Raw genomic sequence first — 7,177 nt, forward strand, 5'->3', positions numbered from 1 at the left:
TTTCCCATTTATCTCTTCATCGAGGAGTGTGTCTGTCCTTGATTCAGAAGCAAGTGCGTCTCCAGTTTGTTTGGGAGGAGGGGACGCCTCTGATGTTCCTCCGGGGTTCTCGAACTCTAATGTCTCCAACAATGAAACCTTCTTTCCTTCAGAGCAGCGGAACCTCCGAAAGGAGCTCGCTATGCAGAGCTCCCTCCCTCAAAAGCAAAGGTCTCATGACTCGGAGCATGGACTACGGACACTGGTCCTCAATCATCCCCTGCTGGACTACTCCACCCTTACCCGAAGTAGCCTTCTCACCCAGAGTGAGCTTTCCCTTCAATAGGAAGAGCACCCCCTTCTGGATTGGATGGACTCCCTCTTCATGTCGGAGTTTCGGGGCGCTTTTCATCAGCATCAAAATCGACTGACAGAAGCATCAGTCCATCATGAATGAGAAACTCGGGGTTCATCGAATGGGACAGAGGCTCAACATTGAAGCGTTCCTCAAAAACACGCATCCTCGGCCAGCATAACAGCAGTGCTACCCATCATCACCATCCATGAAAGTGGATAGTCAACTTTGAAGGTCAATCAAAGGAGGAGCAATCCCAACTCTCTCTTTCGATCCCTCCCCTCACACATGCACACACAGAATAACCTCCATGTGAAGTATGGACTCAGTAGAGTCTGTCTTACTACTTTTCTAGAGATTGGTTCAGATATTACTCGTACCATGAACTTCAATGAAGAGATATGCCATAAAATACCCGGTGAAGGAGGGTACCCGAGAGTATTATCCTCTGGACATCTTCGAATCATGTTGGAGGCTTTTCATCAAAACCAAATTGTCATAAATATCGTTCCAAATAACTCTTCTTCTAAATTATAATAAACAATAATCCTTCGTACTGATTAACATACTTGAAATAATTTCTTTTTATTTTCATATTATTTATCAAAAATTATTACAATACATAATAACAGTTATAAAATATAGATATAATAAATTTTTACATATATGGTTTATTACATACACTTAATAGAGAAAAATTTGAAATACGATACCAAACAGAATTGATTTACTATAAAAATTTTATTCCTTATGAAGTTTGGCTTTATTTTTAATTTCTTGTTGTTGCATTAAAGATTTTGCAAAAATTACTAATCGTAATCTTATAAATCTATTCATGAATTTATCTTTTAAGGAGTGGCATTTTGGAATAATGTCGAAATCTTTAGTAATTAAATCACATGCATGTTTAACTTTGATGGATAAATGTTTCTTTTGTGATTTATATAATGACACGTCCATGTTTCTAATTGCATTTCAATAAGCAAAATAATGTTTTTAAAAATTGCGTGGGAACAATGAACAAGACTATTTCCGTTGTAATCTGATATATTAATTAAATGTGTTATGTTATCATAGTATGTATCATTGTAGGTACTTTTTAGTACATAAATACACGAATCAAATGAAGGCTCGTATTTTTCAATTTTAAAAATGAAATAACCTGATAAATAGTACAATATATTAATCTCAGTGATAGTTAATTCAGATGTATTGAAAAAGTTTGATACAAATTGTGGAATGAGGTAATCCTCCCCTAAAATTTGACATTTATCATATGACATTCGCAAATCCAAAACCTCCACCAAAAATGTTGAATCGTCATAATTATAATTGCTGGACTTCACATCCTTCATAAATTGGCTTAAGTTGGCTCAAATTATATTAATAAAATCATAAATAAATGCAATTGACTCTTCATACATTGCCTTTTCCTTATAACTGAAATACAATGAGATTTTCCTTGAACGAACTAAATCAAACCGTTTTCTTAATTTTTCAATGAACAATGCAGTTGTTAATAAACTCTTTTCACACTTTTCCTCCTTAACCATATATCTTATCGTACGGCTAACATCAAGCGACCAAAATTGTATCGTGGGACCTACTTTCATTTTGTCTAAATGACTTAAATTAATTTTTGAACTATCAAATTTACAGCTGGTTTTAAAATTAAATTTTTTTGAAAGTCAACAACTATTTGAAAATGTTTTAGAGAAATTACATTGGAAGACAGATTTTCAGATGTTACAATTTCCTCTGATAAAATGATATCATTTGTATACAAAATATTGCACCAATTTTTTATTAAATGTGATGAGTCGGCTATAAAGTGGATTTTATCGCTTGTATTAGCAGGATTGTCAATTTTATTTTTATAATGAGACTTCATTCCACAATTTATACTACATCATTTCCACATCGCTAAGTTTTGTGACCCCATATCGGTCGAAATATTTATTACATCGGTTACTACCTCACGAGATTTTTTAATAATATCAATAACAATTGGGCCATAATCTTTACCTTCGTATATATTAGGGGTAAAAAGTAAGCAACTACTTGTTTCCACCTCACAGGGGAAACACTAGATAAAATAAACATTAAAGCTTTAGTTGCATTTCCTTTAGTATTAGGAGATGAGGATTCACCCATAATACTGCCACTTTTACTGTCATAATCTATCGAAACCTGAATGGAGCATTCATCGAAAGTTAATTAAGCTTTTCTATCTTTTGCATACTTCGTTCTTATTTTAATTTTTAGCATTTCAAAGACTTCAGTTAAAATTCCATCATTAAACATGATAAATTCAGTTCTTATTTTGCAAGGTTCTGATAGAAGGCAAAGGCAAATACTCTCTTACTAAATCGTAACCTGATTTTCCACATGCCATCCTTAACTTTAAAGCATCTTTTATAGATTCATTGCTACAAATTCTGCTTTTTGTATTGTTGACTTGCAAACTTTTATGAAAATCATTATTTCCAATTTTTAGTTTTAAAATATTTACATTTTCGACTATTGGAATTACGAATTGATTTTAGGTTTCCAATCAAGTCGATACTTAAGATTGCTAATCCATTTGTTCCTTCTTTCTAATTCCTTTGGATTTTTTGGAGGGGGAAATCTGAAGAATTGAATCCGTCCTTGAAGCTTTTGATTCTTGCTATCGGATCTGTTGCTACATCCCATTACATGGCTTATTGATGTATTTCTCGTTTTTATGACGATAAAATGGTGACTATATTTGTTTATACGATGGATGTATAACTACATAAGAAAAATGAATGGTAACTTTTGGTAATGATGTAGAAAAGAAGAGTTTACTTACTATAAGCTGTAATAATTCAATTTAAACTAAATAATGCAAACAGATAAGCGAATAAGACAACGTAGATTGAGGTTGGGAATATAACTTTGTACTGAATACTAGAGACTAGATATAATATATCCACTTACTAGTATTCAGTACACTTATTATGTGTTTATTCTAATTAATCCTTCATCAACTCCTCTTTACCTGTTTGAATGAAATGCTAAATGGAAAAGCGACATCTAACGTTTAAAAAAATAAACTATTTTATGTCCAACAACTTTTTTGTTTAAAATTTGCTTTGTTGCGCTACTTTACTTTAACGCTTTAATTTGACCCAAAGAAAGTTGGGCCGATAACAAGTGATATGAATAGTGCTAAAGAAAGGCCATATCATTAACACTTTTCGTAGTGTCCTCTCTGACTCCATGAGCTAATATGTGTCATCACAGTTATCCCCCTTTTGATCAAGAGCCCACGAAATCACTTAATTAGAAGATATGCAATAGCAATACCAGCACATTTAGTAAATAAATACAATCTTTCCTCTAATACTGTGGACATTTTAGACAAAATAAGTGAATTACATATTTAAATTCTTGCCACTATATTTTTGTTTACAAAAATTGCGTACTCTGAAGTTCTTTTTTTGGATATTTTACTCTATAATTTTCATGTTTTCAAAAACATTAGTTATGTCTAATGTTTTGACTGTTCCAAGCACTTTCATCCTAGGTGTGATACATATATCATTCAAATGAGAAAACTAATTAAAATCAGCCATTATCTGTGTTAGTAAGTCATGAATAATAGCTATAATTTTGTTTTCCATCCATCCCATTTACTACCACAATTCTGCTAAACCTATCTCCCAGCGCGTGCGACTTTCAATTTTTTTTATCCATTCGTGTGATAAAAGTAAATCACCAATACTGTTACTTTGGGATTTGGTTTCGTTGCCTGTGCAATCGAATCCTTAATTCCTCGGACCATTTCCAACATGACTCTACCTGGAAAAATTTCTTTTTGTGACAAATTTAAAATATGAGGCAAAACCTTTCCTAATCTCTTTGCTAAGATTCAATTATAGATTTAATAAGAAACGGTGGGCATAGTTAAAGGTCGAAAGTTCTCTATAGATCTTTGATTTTTATCATTTTTAGGTATAAGAATTAATTTTCCTATTGAATTGTTTTTCTCAAAAAATCAGTTAGATATAGTTTCCTTGAAAACTTCTTCTAACAATAGAGAAAGAAGCGTAGTATTTTTTTCATAATATTCCATTGGGAAGCCATCAGGGCCAGGATATTTTTATTATTATTATATAACCTAATTAATTATCTAATTTATTCAACACCAATTTTATCTTCTAACAACTTAAAAGACTCATTCATTTTTGTTACATTATGTATGTCATCCTTTTTAACCTCACCAGTAACGGGTTCTAGGATGTTACACCCCGGGCAGTTTAGCAGAAGTTTCGCCGTCATTCATATATTATAGAAGGGATTCTCAACCTTTTTTTAGTAATGTACCACTTGAAATTTTTTTAATTCACCACAGTTTAATAGAAATACATGGTTACGTTATTAGAAAATTGGATTTGCTAGAATTTTCAATCTGATGTATTGTACCTACTGTTAGGCAAAGTAGACAGATTTTGATATAGCAAAATAAAAGACTCATCGTCTAGGACGTCATTATGCCTAAAATTTTCATTTTAATGTATAGTCACGACTGTAGGGCAAGAAAAACAGATCTTGACAAAGCACGAAACCTCTCATCTACTATGACGTCAATGTTAAAAGTTCCGTGGAAATCAAACATCAGTCGTTACTGTATAACCTTGTATTTCTATTGACCTTGATTTAACCCAAGTACAACCATATCAGCGCAATTTATAGTTTCGGTGACAGGGGCATCCGCAGTGGTAAACAAAAAAATTTTTTTTTTTTAAATAATTTCAAAAACCTGTAGCTATTCTCAAAAAAAAAACCTTTTTTGGAGAAAAATATTTTAAGATTAATTTTTTGGAGAATAACTTTAAAATCCACAGATGATCAATTGAAATTTCAAATATTTAATTTTTTGGAAATAAATTAAAATATTAAATTTTCTAATAAAAAATATAAATTCCTTAATTTTTTTGGGGCTACAGCCCTTTCATAGTATCGCTTGGAAACACCCCTGAGTTATGGACCACCTGTAAAATATCAATTACCTCCTTGAGAGCTTCCAAGTACCCCCAAGGGATACACGTACCCCCATTTGAGAACCACTGTATTATAGCCTAAATCTATCTTCCACATTTATTTTAAGGTTTAAAATGAGTCTCCTTCCACTTGAAGTGGTTTACAATGCCGTTTTGTATTCATTACTTTAAAATGAGTGTATAAAAATTAAATATTTGTAAATTTTAAATAGAAAATGAATGATGCACCTTTTTATAATGCGTTCAAACCGACTTCTTTATATGCCGTTGTACTTCTGATGAGTGAAAAGAAGAAAAAACTCTATAAATAAATAAAAAATCATGAGATGAAGTCTTAATTTATCATTTAGCCAAGAAGCTCACTGTGGGGAGAACTTCTGGAAGGACCCCAGCAGTAAGGAGCAGAACAGATATGGCACCGGGAGTCGCATCATAAACTTCTTACTGATCAAACAGATCGTCATCAGTGAACAGATCAATGACTCATATCCATAGGGTCTCTACAACAGATATTGGTACACAATTTATCTGTGTTAAAGCTGAAGCAAGGCTTCTTCAGGCTTTTAAGAAGCACTAGTCCACCTCTTTGGTCTCCTGTTGTCGATCAAGCAGGCTGCATCTTATGTAGGACGAGAAGATCTCCTTGGAAGCCAAGGTGTCACATAACGAAAGGTACTTTATGAAGTATCCCAAGGACATGCTTCTCATAGGCGGAAATTAATAACTGGTATCTATAGGTCTTCCTCCAGGAGGGGGAAATAACCGTGTCAAGCCATACATAAATCTCAGATTGTAGAGTCTCTAAACTCCTACATCTGCAGCTTGAATAAGAAGTCCCAACAAGAGTGATCACGTTAACGTGGGCTCTATGAGACAACACAACCAATCTTCCTCTCTTCTTTCTTAACCTATTTAAGACAATCAAAATAGTTATAAAATTGGTTCAGAACCAATCATTTTCATAAAATGCATCATATAGGATTTAAATCTGAACACACCTTTTCATTCCATCGTTAAGTCTTGAAATGTAATTGCATTATTTACATTGGACTCCTATTAGGAAAATGTATTTACTTTTACATTTTTTTGTTGTATGTTATGGACTTATATTTACTTTTTTCTACTCGAATGTAGTTTTGTTTATTAATAAAATAACTTTCTTTGAAATACTTTTTTTTATTAGTTTGTACAATCCACTTATAAAATTGTCTAAATAGAACTCGTGTTATGATTTAAAATGTCAAAAATGGTGGATGTCAGAGGTGTCGAGATAGATACAAATATTTTTGATCAGAAATGTTTAAATCCACCTAGTCGGAGTCATTAAATTATCAATAGGCCGAGACACGGAGGTTAAAATTGTTGCTTTAAGAGTCTTAATGAACAAGATTGATACTTGTTTTCATTTTCATTCCTCTAGAACTGCAAAAGTAATACGTATGTAGGTGAAGGTATTATCTTTTCATTCATCATGCATTATTATTATTATTTTTTTTTGTAAAGGTTAATTTTTTTATTTATTATTGGAAATATTTAATAAAATATATAGTTATATTGTTTATTCTATTATTTGTATTCAATAATACAATAGTATGTAAATAATTATAATTTGAGCGTCAAAAGTAAATGCACACTCATAGTAGGGGGTGCTTCTACGATGGTGAAAGAGATGGGGTGCTCAATCTCGGTTACAGGAATAACTATCCTAAGGGTGAGTGGTATTCTGAAAGAAGGTTTACGGGATCCCCAAGCTTCGATCCTGTACTGATATTTCATTTTCTATGGTCATGCAAAGAACAAACATAAAATATACGAT

The 7,177-nt window shown here is 32.4% G+C and overlaps 1 long non-coding RNA gene across 1 annotated transcript; it reads right to left on the reverse strand.

The window, feature by feature from the left end:
• Positions 1-900: 900 nt before the first annotated feature.
• Positions 901-2,683, reverse strand: LOC139906802 (uncharacterized). The gene is made up of 2 exons (XR_011782750.1): positions 2,360-2,683; positions 901-1,496 (listed from the first exon to the last, which is right to left on the reverse strand). It is a non-coding gene; the product is annotated as an uncharacterized lncRNA (long non-coding RNA).
• Between the last annotated feature and the right edge of the window lie 4,494 nt (positions 2,684-7,177).

Source organism: Lepeophtheirus salmonis, chromosome 12, assembly GCF_016086655.4.
Source record: "Lepeophtheirus salmonis chromosome 12, UVic_Lsal_1.4, whole genome shotgun sequence".
Taxonomy (NCBI): domain Eukaryota; kingdom Metazoa; phylum Arthropoda; class Copepoda; order Siphonostomatoida; family Caligidae; genus Lepeophtheirus; species Lepeophtheirus salmonis.